The following is a 12838-nucleotide window of genomic DNA, read 5'->3' as shown; positions in this document are numbered from 1 at the left end:
CAGACGTCGAGCTGAGCATACCATTTAACGTGACTTTTCTCCCCCTAAGAAGTAGTAGTTAAAAAAAAAGCACTAGCCGACTTAGACGTCGTGCTGAGCATACATTTTAAAATGACTTTTCTCAACCTAAGAAGTAGTAGGTAAAAAGCATTAGCCGGCTCAGGAGCTGAGCATACCTTTTAACATGACTTTTCTCCCTCTAAGAAGTAGTAGGTAAAAAGTGGTAGCCGGCTTAGATGCCGAGCTGAGGATACCTTTTTAACATGAACTTCTTCTCCCCCATAAGAAGATAGTAGTAAAAAAAAAGCCACTAGCCCGGACTTAGACTCTCGAGCTGTAGCATCACTTTTTAAACGGTGGACTTTTCTCCCCCTCAAGAAGTAGTCGGTAAAACAAAAGCCTACTAGCCACTTACACCGTCGTGCTGAGCACTACATATTCTAATTATGACTATTTCTCCCCCTAAGAAGTAAGTATGGTAAAAAAGTGGACTCCCCGGCTTAGATGCCGTGCCTGAGCCCATACTACATAACGCCGACTTTTCTCCCCACTAAGAAGTCAGTATATGGAGCTAAACAAAAAAACAACTAGCAGCTGACCTTCAGACGTCAGTAGCTGCAGCCATTACCCTTTTAACGTCAGACTTTTTCACCCCCTAAAGAAATAGTAGGTACACAAAAAAAGCGCCTAGCCGACTTATGGTCGAGCTCGCAGCATACATCCTCTTAATATGACTTATTCTCCCCTAAGAAGTAGCTAGGAAAAAAAGCCATTAGCTGGCTCAGAGCTGAGATACCTTTTAACATAGACTATTCTCCCTCTAAGAACGTAGTGGTAAAAAAGTTGGTAGCCGCGCTAAGATGCCGAGCTGAGCATTCCTTTTAAAGTGGACTTTTGACTACTCCAAGAAGTCACCTAGTTAGGTAAAAAAAAGCACTAGCCGACTTAGACGTCGAGCCTGAGCATACACTCTTTAACACGTTGACTTTTCTCCCCCATAAGAGTAGGTTAGGTAAAAAAAATCACTAGCCGACTTAGACGCGAGCTGAGCATACCTTTTCAACGTGACTTTTCTCCCCCTAAGAAGTAGTAGGGTAAAAAAAAAGCACTGGACTTAGACGTTGAGCCTGACGCACTACATTTTAATAAATGACTTTATCTCTTCAACCTAAAGAAGTACGTAGGTTAAAAAAGCATTAGCCCGCTTCCAGGCACTGACCGCATACCTTTTTAACATGACTTTTCTCCCTCTAAGAAGTAGTAGTTAAAACGTTGTAGCCGGCTAAAGCATGCGAGATGAGCATACCTTTTAACGTGACTTTTTCTCCTCCTATGAAGTTGTCAGGTAAAAAAAAAGCACCTAGCCGACCTTAGACGGTTGAGCTGAGGATTACTTTTAATTATGACTTTTCTACCCCCATAAGAACACCACCTACAGTAGCGTACCCAAAGTTGTAGCCGGACTTTCAAGGATGCTACGAGCCTGAGCATTCCTGCATTTTAACGTACCTTTTTCTCCCCCTAAAGCACGGAGTAGTAGGTAAAAAAAACACTAGCCGACTCGTAAAGCAGGCGAGGCTTGAGCAGACACTTTAAATCGTGAATTTTCTCCCCCTAAGTAGTTCTAGTTAGGTAAAAAGCCATTAGCCATCTCAGAACGACGCAGACTGAGCATAACTTTAAATACGTGACTTTTCATCCTCCCTAAAGCAAGTAGTAGGTAAAAAAAGACCTAGACCCGACTTGACTTGAGCTGAGCATATACATCTTCTAATATGACTTTTTCTCCCTAAGAAGTAGTAGTAAAAAGCATAGAGGCTCAAGAGAGACAAAGAACCATCACTATTATACAATAGAGACAATTTATAACTCACTATACATAGAGAATATAGATAAGGTAAAGATGTAGCCCTTGAGAAATCGAGGACTGAGTTTCACAAATTAAATATACAGAATAATAATTATATACCTCTAAGAAGTTAAGTAGGTAAAACAAAAGCACTAGCCGACTATAGACGTCGAAGCTGAGCATACCCTCTTAAACGGACGATTTCTCCCGCCCTAGAGAAGTAAGTAGGCTTCAAAAAAAAGCCACTAGCCGACTAGACGTCCGAGCCTGAGGCATACCCTATTTTTACGTGACTTTTTCTCCCACCTATAGAAGTAGTAGGTAAAAAAAAGCACAGCCGATACCTTAGACGTCGTGCCTGAGACATACATTTTAATTCCTATGGCACCTTTTTTCTCAGAATAAACCCTCTAAAAAACAGGACACGTAGTAGGTCAAACCAGCATTTAGCCGGCCTCAGAGACTGAGCATCTGCCTTTTAACATGAACTTTTCTCTCCCCTAAGAAGTAGTAAGACCGTGAAAAAAGCACTCACCGACTTTTGACGGTCGCTGGCCGAGCAACAATTTAATATCGACTCCTTGCTTACCCCTAAGAAGAGTAGTAGCGTAAAGAAGCTGGTAGCCGGCTTAGATGCTTGAGCTGAGCATTCCTTACTGATCGTACTCCGACTAAAGACAAGATAAGTTAGTGTGGATAAAAATCACAGCACTAGGACCGACTTAGACGCTCGAGCTGATTCATACCTTTACATGACTTTTACTCCTAAGACAGTAGTCAGAGTAAAAAGCTGTGGGTAGTCCCGGCTAGCATGCTTCAGCTGAGCATTCCTTTACTAAGCTGACTTTTCCTCCCCGTAAGAAGTAAGTAGGTGAAAAAAAGCGGCTCCCGACTTTTGACGTCGTGCTGAGACTCACATTTCTAATCATGACTTTTCTCTCCCCCTAAAGAAGTAGTAGTTAAAAACGTGGTAGCCGGCTTACCGATGCCGAGCCTGCAGCATGTCCTGTTATTAACGTACCTTTTTCTCCCCCTAAAGATGACCAGTAGTTAGGTAAAAAAAAGCACAGCGACTTAGACGTTGCAGCTGCAGCACTATATTTTAAATATGACTTTTCTCCCCACCTAAGATAGCTAGTAGGGTAAAAAAGGCATTAGCCGGAGTCAGGAGCTAAACGCATCACCCTTCTTAAAACGTAGACTTCTCCCCTCGAAGAAGTAGTACCGGTAAAACAAGTGGTCAGCCGACTAGAGTCGAGCTGAGCGCGCATACTCTCGTTTACAGTAGCACTCTTTTCCCTCGCAAGACACACCCAGTCACGTCACCAAGTACAAACACAGCCACTAGCCCCGACATAGACGACTCACCGCAGCTGAGCATCAACCATTCATTATAACGTGACTTTTCTCCCCCTACAGAAGTAAGCTAGGTCAAAAAAACAGCGGCACTAGCCCGCGACCTTAGACGGTAGAGCTCGAGCATACCTTTTTACAACCAGTGACTCTTCTCCCACCTAAGAAGGCTAGAGCAGGTAAAAAGTGCTAGCTGGCTTAAGACCTGCCGAGCTGAGGCACATAACTTTAACGTTGACTTTTTCTCCCCCCTCAAAGAAGTAGTACCCAGGTTCAGAAAAAAATGCACTAGCCGGACTTAGAACGTCTGCTGAGCATACATCTTAGTATGACTTTTCCAACCTAAGAAAGTAGTAGGTACAACACCAGCCAAATTAGCGGCTCAGGAGCACGAGCATACCTCTTTAACCATGACTTATTCTTCCTCTAAGAAAAGTTATACGGTAAAACACGTCGAGTAAGCCCGGCATTAGATGGCCGCAGCTGGAGCATACCTTTAAAAACGTGACTTCTCCCCCTCAACGAAGTACGACTAGGCCTAAACACATAAAAACAGACACAAAACCCTCACAGACCACAACAACCCGACACACTCACACACACTCAGACAACAACCGTATCACAAGCTAAACTGAGCGCACACCACATACCTAAATACTCCAAAACAGCTGAAATCCTTCTCCCACATCCAACGACTAGTAGTACCGGTTAACAAAACGTGGTAGCGGCCGATTTAGAATGCGAAGCCTGAGCCACTACCTTTTACACCATCGACCTTTCTACTCCCTAAGAACGTTTAGAGTAGGGGTAAAAAGGCTAGCCCGGCTCAGAGCCCAAGACCTTGAGCATACCCTTTCTAACGTAACTCTTTTCCTCAACCTAAGAACGTAGTAGGGCTAAAAAGCCATTACGCCAGCCTCAGCGAGCTGGGAAGCCATGACCTTTTATCGTGACATTTCTCTCTTCACTCAAGAAAGTAGTAGATAAAAAGCCAATTAGCCGGGATCCAGGAGCTGAGCATAACCTTTGAAAGTGACTTTTCTCCCCTTAAGAAAGTCAATAGGGTTATAAAGCTTCTTAGCCGGCTCAAAGCCTGAGCATACCTACCCGCATTAATCGTGACCTTTTCTCCCCCTAGAAGTCAGTAGAGTAAACAAGCGCAGCCCCGACTCAACGCTAAGCTGCAGCATACCTTTTAACGATGACTTTTTTCTCCCCTAAGTCAGCTAGTAGGTACATAGCAGTGGCCCATCTCAGGATGACGAGACTTGCAGCACAAACTACCTTAAACGTCGACTTTCTCCCCTTAGAAGTAGTACCGTAAAACCAGTGGTAGCCAGCTCACACGATGCGAGCTGAAGCCATACCTTTTAACTGATTTATCCTCCCTAAGAGAACCAGTAGGTAAGATCGCTAGCCCGGTCACTGCCGAGCTGAGCTTAACTTTTAACGTGTCACCCTTTTCTCCCCCTACACGACACGTGTAGTACGCAGCTTAAAAGCGATTAGCCGACCAGCACGCCAAGCCTGAGCATACACTTTTTAACGTGACTTTTCTACCCATTACCGAATAAGGCAACCCACCACCAACAGCCATAAAAGCAGTAGGTAAAAAAAAGCACCCCTAGGCCGATTCAGACGTCGAGCTGAGCATACCTACAACACCAACTCTTACAACGGACTCTTTCTCCACTTCACCCCTAAACGACACACGTCACACAGTACGAGAGCGCGCTACCACACAACAAGCACTAAGCTCCCCGCCGACCGTTACGACGTACGACGCCACCCTGAGCATCCACCCTTCATTACGTCAACCTTTTCTCCCCCTAAAAAGACCAGTAGTAGCGTAAAAAAAGCACTAGCCGACATTAGACGTGCTTGAGCTTGAAGCAGTTGACACATTCTTAATATCTGCACCTTTGGTCTGCCCCTAAGAGCGAGTAGTAGGTTAACACAAAATCCAACATCACACACCAGCCCACACTCACGCGACCAACACCCTGTAGACGCTCGAAGCTGACGCATACCTGTTAACGTACTCTTTCTCCCCCTAAGAAGTAGTAGGTAAAAAAAAAGCTCACTAGCTCGGACGTGAGAATCGAGCTCTGAGCAAATTTTAATATGACTTTTCTGCCCCCTAAGCAAGTAAGTAGGTACAAAAAAAGCACTTAGCCACCAACTTAGACGGTCGAAGCAGCTCCTGCAGCATACCTTTAACGATGGACTTGCTGAGCATACATTTTAATATGACTTTTCTCCCCTAAGAAGTAGTAGGTAAAAAGTGGTAGCCGGCTCAGATGCCGAGCTGAGCATAACTTTTAACGTGACTTTTCTCCCCCTAAGAAGTAGTAGGTAAAAAAAAAGCACTAGCCGACTTAGACGTCGTGCTGAGCATACATTTTAATATGACTTTTCTCAACCTAAGAAGTAGTAGGTAAAAAGCATTAGCCGGCTCAGGAGCTGAGCATACCTTTTAATATGACTTTTCTCCCCTAAGAAGTAGTAGGTAAAAAGTGGTAGCCGGCTTAGATGCCGAGCTGAGCATACCTTATAACGTGACTTTTCTCCCCCTAAGAAGTAGTAGGTAAAAAAAAGCACTAGCCGACTTAGACGTCGAGCTGATCATACCTTTTAATATGACTTTTCTCCCCCTAAGAAGTAGTAGGTAAAAAGTGGTAGCCGGCTAAGATGCCGAGCTGAGCATTCCTTTTAAAGTGACTTTTCTCCTCCTAAGAAGTAGTAGGTAAAAAAAGCACTAGCCGCTTAGACGTCGAGCTGAGCATACTTTTAACGTGACTTTTCTCCCCCTAAGAAGTAGTAGGTAAAAAAAAGCACTAGCCGACTTAGACGTTGAGCTGAGCATACATTTTAATATGACTTTTCTCCCCCTAAGAAGTGGTAGGTAAAAAAAAGCACTACCCGACTTAGACGTCGTGCTGAGCATACATTTTAATATGACTTTTCTCCCCCTAAGAAGTAGTAGGTAAAAAGTGGTAGCCGGCTTAGATGCTGAGCTGAGCATTCCTTTTAACGTACTTTTCTCCCCCTAAGAAGTAGTAGGTGAAAAAAAGCACTACCCGACTTTGACGTTGTGCTGAGCATACATTTTAATATGACTTTTCTCCCCCTAAGAAGTAGTAGTAAAAAGCAATTAGCTGGCTCAGGAAGTGAGCATACCTTTTAACATGACTTTTCTCCTCTAAGAAGTAGTAGGTAAAAAGTGGTAGCCTGCTTAGATGCCGAGCTGAGCATACCTTTTAACATGACTTTTCTCATCCCTAAGAAGTAGTAGGTAAAAAGCGACTTGCCGGCTCAGACGCCAAGCTGAGCATAACTTTTAACGTAACTTTTCTCAACCTAAGAAGTAGTAGGGTAAAAAGCATTAGCCAGCTCAGGAGCTGAGCATACCTTTTAATGTGACTTTTCTCTCACTAAGAAGTAGTAGATAAAAAGCATTAGCCGGCTCAGGAGCTGAGCATTACCTTTTAACGTGACTTTTCTCCCTCTAAGAAGTAGTAGGTAAAAAGCGCTAGCCGACTCAGACGCTAAGCTGAGCATACCTTTTAACGTGACTTTTCTCTCCCTAAGAAGCAGTAGGTAAAGAGCGCTAGCCGGCTCACCTGCCGAGCTGAGCATAACTTTTAACGTGACTTTCTCCCCCTAAGAAGTAGTAGGTAAAAATTGTTAGACTGCTCAGACTCCGAGCTGAGATACCTTTTAACGTGATTTTTCTCCCCCTAAGAAGTAGTAGGTAAAACGCGTTAGCTGGCTCAGACGTCAAGCTCAGCATACCTTTTAACGTGACTTTTCTCCCACTAAGATGTAGTAGGTAAAAAGAGCTTGCCCGCTTAGACGCAGAGCTGAGCATACATTTTAACGTGACTTTTCTCCCACTAAGAAGTAGTAGGTAAAAAGGCGATAGCCGGCTCAAATGCCAAGCTGAGCATACCTTTAAACGTGACTTTTTCTCTCCTAAGAAGTAGTAGGTAAAAAGCGCTAGCAGGGCTCAGAAGCCCGAGCTGAGCATACCTTTTAACGTGACTTTCCCCCCTACAAATTAGTATGTAAAAAGCGCTAGCAGGCTCACCCGCCGAGCTGAGTATACCTTTTAACGTGACTTTTCTCCCCCTAAGAAGTAGTAGGTAAAAAGCACTAGCCATCTCAGATGATGAGCTGAGCATACCTTTAAACGTGACATTTCTCCCCCTAAGAAGTAGTAGGTAAAAAGCGCTAGTCGACTCAAACGCCAAGCTGAGCATACCTTTTAACATGATTTTTCTCCCCCTAAGAAGTTGTAGGTAAAAAATCGTTAGACGGCTCAGATGCCAAGCTGAGCATACCTTTTAACATAACTTTTCTCCCCCCTAAGAAGTAGTAGGTTAAAATCGTTATACGGCTCAGACGCCTAACTAAGCATACCTTTTAACGTGACTTTCTCTCCCTAAGAAGCAGTAGGTAAAAAGTGGTAGCCGGCTCAGATGCCGAGCTGAGCATACCTTTTAACATTACTTTCTCCCCCTAAGAAGTAGTAGGTAAAAAAAGCACTAGCCGACTTAGATGTCGAGCTGAGCATACCTTTTAACGTGACTTTTCTCCCTCTAAGAAGTAGTAGGTAAAAAGCGGTAGCCGGCTCAGACGCCAAGAGCTGAGCATACCATTTAACGTGACTTTTTTCCCCCAAAGAAGTAGTAGGTAAAAAAATAAAAGCACTAGCCGACTTAAGGTGGCCATACATGGGCCGATAAAAGCTGCCGACAGACTGTGTCAGCAGCTTATCGGCCCGTGTATGGGGGCCCCCGACGGGCTTCCCTGATCGAGATCTGGCCGAAAGTCGGGATCTCTTCGTTGATGCGGTCCCGCGATCTGACCGCTCGTTTGCCAAATGCTAGGATCCGATCGTTGGGCCCTAGGGCCCACGATCGGATCTGCCCGATATTGCCCACCTCAAGGTGGGCATATCGGAGGGAGATCCGCTCGTTTGGCGACATCGCAAACGAGCAGATCTATCCATGTATGGCCACCTTAAGACGTCGAGCTGAGCATACCTTTTAACGTGACTTTTCTCCCCCTAAGAAGTAGTAGCGTAAAAAAGCACTAGCCGACTTAGACTTCGAGCTGAGCATACCTTTAACGTGACTTTTCTCCCCCTAAGAAGTAGTAGGTAAAAAGCTCTTGCCCGCTTAGACGCAGAGCTGAGCATACCTTTTAACGTGACTTTTCTCCCCATAAGAAGTAGTAGGTAAAAAGCGGTAGCCGGCTCAGACGCCGAGCTGAGCATACCTTTTAATGTGACTTTTCTCTCCTTAAGAAGTAGTAGGTAAAAAGCATTAGCCGGCTCAGGAGCTGAGCATACCTTTTAACGTGGCTTTCTCCCCCTAAGAAGTAGTAGGTAAAAAGCGCTTGCCCGCTTAGACGAGCTGAGCATACCTTTTAACGTGACTTTTCTCCCCTAAGAAGTAGTAGGTAAAAAGCGATAGCCGACTAAAACGCCAAGCTGAGCATACCTTTTAACTTGACTTTTCTATCCCTAAGAAGTAGTAGGTAAAAGCGCTAGCCGGCTCAGACGCCGAGCTGAGCATACCTTTTAACTTGACTTTTCTCCCCGTAAGAAGTAGTAGGTAAAAAGCGATAGCCGGCTCAAGAGCTGAGCATATCTTTTAACGTGACTTTTCTCCCCCAAGAAGCAGTAGGTAAAAAGCACTGCCCGCTTTGAGCATACCTTTTAACGTTACTTTTCTCCCCCTAAGAAGTAGTAGGTAAAAAGCATTAGCCGACTCAGGAGCTAAGCATACCTTTTAACATGACTTTTCTCCCTCTAAGAAGTAGTAGGTAAAAAGTGGTAGCCGGCTTAGACGTCGAGCTGAGCATACCTTTTAACGTGACTTTTCTCCCCCTAAGAAGTAGTAGGTAAAAAAAAGCACTAGCCGACTTAGACGCCGAGCTGAGCATACATTTTAATATGACTTTTCTCCCCTAAGAAGTAGTAGGTAAAAAGCATTAGCTGGCTCAGGAGCTGAGCATACCTTTTAACATGAATTTTCTCCCTCTAAAGATATAGTAAAAACGAAAGAACAAAATTTAGTAGCCCGGTACTGATGTCACCCCGTAATATAACCCCCCGATACCCGAAAAAGAAGTAGTAGGTAAAAAGTGGTAGCCGGCTAAGATGCCGAGCTGAGCATTTTTTAACGTGACTTTTCTCCCCCTAAGAAGTAGTAGGTAAAAAAAAACACTAGCCGACTTAGACGTCGAGCTGAGCATACATTTTAATATGACTTTTCTCCCCCTAAGAAGTAGTAGGTAAAAAGTGGTAGCCGGCTTAGATCGAGCTGAGCATTCCTTTTAACGTGACTTTTCTCCCCTAAGAAGTAGTAGGTAAAAAAAAGCACTAGCCGACTTAGACGTCGAGCTGAGCATACCTTTTAACGTGACTTTTCTCCCCCTAAGAAGTAGTAGGTAAAAAAAGCACTAGCCGACTTAGACGTCGAGCTGAGCATACCTTTTAATGACTTTTCTCCCCCTAAGAAGTAGTAGGTAAAAAAAAAGCACTAGCCGACTTAGACGTTGAGCTGAGCATACATTTTAATATGACTTTTTCTCCCCCTAAGAAGTAGTAGGTAAAAAAAGCACTACCCGACTTAGACGTCGTGCTGAGCATACATTTTAAATATTGACTTTTCTCCCCTAAGAAGTAGTAGGTAAAAAGTGGTAGCCGTCTTAGATGCCGAGCTGAGCATATCGTTTTAACGTGACTTTTCTCCCCCTAAGAAGTAGTAGGTAAAAAAAAGCACTAGCCGAATTAGACGTTGAGCTGAGCATGACATTTTAATATGACTTTCTCCCCCTAAGAAGTAGTAGGTAAAAAGCATTAGCCGGCTCAGGAGCTGAGCATACCTTTTAACATGACTTTTCTCCCTCTAAGAAGTAGTAGGTAAAAAGTGGTAGCCGGCTTAGCTGCCGAGCTGAGCATACCTTTTAACATGACTTTTCTCCCCTAAAGAAGTAGTAGGTAAAAAAAAGCACTAGCGACTTAGACGTTGAGCTGAGCATACATTTTAATATGACTTTTCTCCCCCTAAGAAAGTAGTAGGTAAAAAAAGCACTAGCCGAACTTAGACGTCGAGCTGAGCATACATTTTAATATGACTTTTCTCCCCTAAGAAGTAGTAGGTAAAAAGTGGTAGCCGGCTTAGATTCCGAGCTGAGCATTCCTTTTAACGTGACTTTTTCTCCCCTAAGAAGTAGTAGGTAAAAAAAAGCACTAGCCGACTTAGACGTTGAGCTGAGCATACATTTTAATATGACTTTTCTTCCCCTAAGAAGTAGTAGGTAAAAAAGAAGCACTACCGACTTAGACGTCGTGCTGAGCATACATTTTAATATGACTTTTCTCAACCTAGAGAAGTAGTAGGTAAAAAGCATTAGCCGGCTCAGGAGCTGAGCATAATCTTTTAACATGACTTTCTCCCTCTAAGAAGTAGTAGGTAAAAAGTGTAGCCGGCTTCGATGCCGAGCTGTGCATACCTTTTAATGTCACTTTCCTCCCCATAAGAAGTAGTAGGTAAAAAAAAGCACTAGCCGACTTAGACGTCGAGCTGAGCATACCTTTTAACGTGACTTTTCTCCCCCTAAGAAGTAGTAGGTAAAAAAAAGCACTAGCCGACATAGACGTTGAGCTGAGCATACATTTTAATATGACTTTCTCAACCTAAGAAGTAGTAGGTAAAAAAAAGCACTAGCCAACTTAGACGTCGAGCTGAGCATACATTTTAATATGACTTTTCTCCCCCTAAGAAGTAGTAGGTAAAAAAAAGCACTAGCCGACTTAGACGTCGAGGTGAGCATACATTTAATATGACTTTCTCCCCCTAAAGAAGTAAGTGAGGTAAAAGTGGTATCCGGCTTAGATGCCGTGCTGAGCATACCTTATAATGGGACATTTCTCCCCCTAAGAAGTAGTAGGTAAAAAAAGGACTAGCCGACTTAGACGTCGAGCTGAGCATACATTTTAATATGACTTTCTCCCCCTAAGAAGTAGTAGGTAAAAGCATTAGCTGTCTCAGGAGCTGAGCATACCTTTTAACATGATTTTCTCCCTCTAAGAAGTAGTAGGTAAAAAGTGGTAGCCGGCTAAGAATGCCGAGCTGAAGCATTCCTTTTAAAGTGACTTTTCTCCTCTAAGAAGTAGTAGGTAAAAAAAAGCACTAGCCGACTTAGACGTCGAGCTGAGCATACCTTTTAACGTGACTTTTCTCCCCCTAAGAAGTAGTAGGTAAAAAAAAGCACTAGCCGACTTAGACGTCGAGCTGAGCATACCTTTTAACGTGACTTTTCTCCCCCTAAGAAGTAGTAGGTAAGAAAAAGCACTAGCCGACTTAGACGCCGAGCTAAACAGAACTTTTAACGTGACTTTCCCCCCCAAGTAGTAGTAGGTAAAAAGCATTAGCCATCTCAGACGACGAGCTGAGCATACCTTTAAACGTGACTTTTCTCCCCCTAAGAAGTAGTATGTAAAAAAAAAGCACTAGCCGACTTAGACGTTGAGCTGAGCATACATTTTAATATGACTTTTCTCCCCTAAGAAGTAGTAGGTAAAAAGTGGTAGCCGGCTCAGATGCCGAGCTGAGCATAACTTTTAACGTGACTTTTCTCCCCCTAAGAAGTAGTAGGTAAAAAAAAAGCACTAGCCGACTTAGACGTCGTGCTGAGCATACATTTTAATATGACTTTTCTCAACCTAAGAAGTAGTAGGTAAAAAGCATTAGCCGGCTCAGGAGCTGAGCATACCTTTTAATATGACTTTTCTCCCCCTAAGAAGTAGTAGGTAAAAAGTGGTAGCCGGCTTAGATGCCGAGCTGAGCATACCTTATAACGTGACTTTTCTCCCCCTAAGAAGTAGTAGGTAAAAAAAAGCACTAGCCGACTTAGACGTCGAGCTGATCATACCTTTTAATATGACTTTTCTCCCCCTAAGAAGTAGTAGGTAAAAAGTGGTAGCCGGCTAAGATGCCGAGCTGAGCATTCCTTTTAAAGTGACTTTTCTCCTCCTAAGAAGTAGTAGGTAAAAAAAGCACTAGCCGTCTTAGACGTCGAGCTGAGCATACCTTTTAACGTGACTTTTCTCCCCCTAAGAAGTAGTAGGTAAAAAAAAGCACTAGCCGACTTAGACGTTGAGCTGAGCATACATTTTAATATGACTTTTCTCCCCCTAAGAAGTGGTAGGTAAAAAAAAGCACTACCCGACTTAGACGTCGTGCTGAGCATACATTTTAATATGACTTTTCTCCCCCTAAGAAGTAGTAGGTAAAAAGTGGTAGCCGGCTTAGATGCTGAGCTGAGCATTCCTTTTAACGTTACTTTTCTCCCCCTAAGAAGTAGTAGGTGAAAAAAAGCACTACCCGACTTTGACGTTGTGCTGAGCATACATTTTAATATGACTTTTCTCCCCCTAAGAAGTAGTAGGTAAAAAGCATTAGCTGGCTCAGGAGCTGAGCATACCTTTTAACATGACTTTTCTCCCTCTAAGAAGTAGTAGGTAAAAAGTGGTAGCCTGCTTAGATGCCGAGCTGAGCATACCTTTTAACATGACTTTTCTCTCCCTAAGAAGTAGTAGGTAAAAAGCGCTTGCCGGCT

The sequence above is a fragment of the Xenopus laevis genome, chromosome 5S (assembly GCF_017654675.1).
Source record: "Xenopus laevis strain J_2021 chromosome 5S, Xenopus_laevis_v10.1, whole genome shotgun sequence".
NCBI lineage: Eukaryota > Metazoa > Chordata > Amphibia > Anura > Pipidae > Xenopus > Xenopus laevis.
This window is presented reverse-complemented; position numbering follows the sequence as displayed.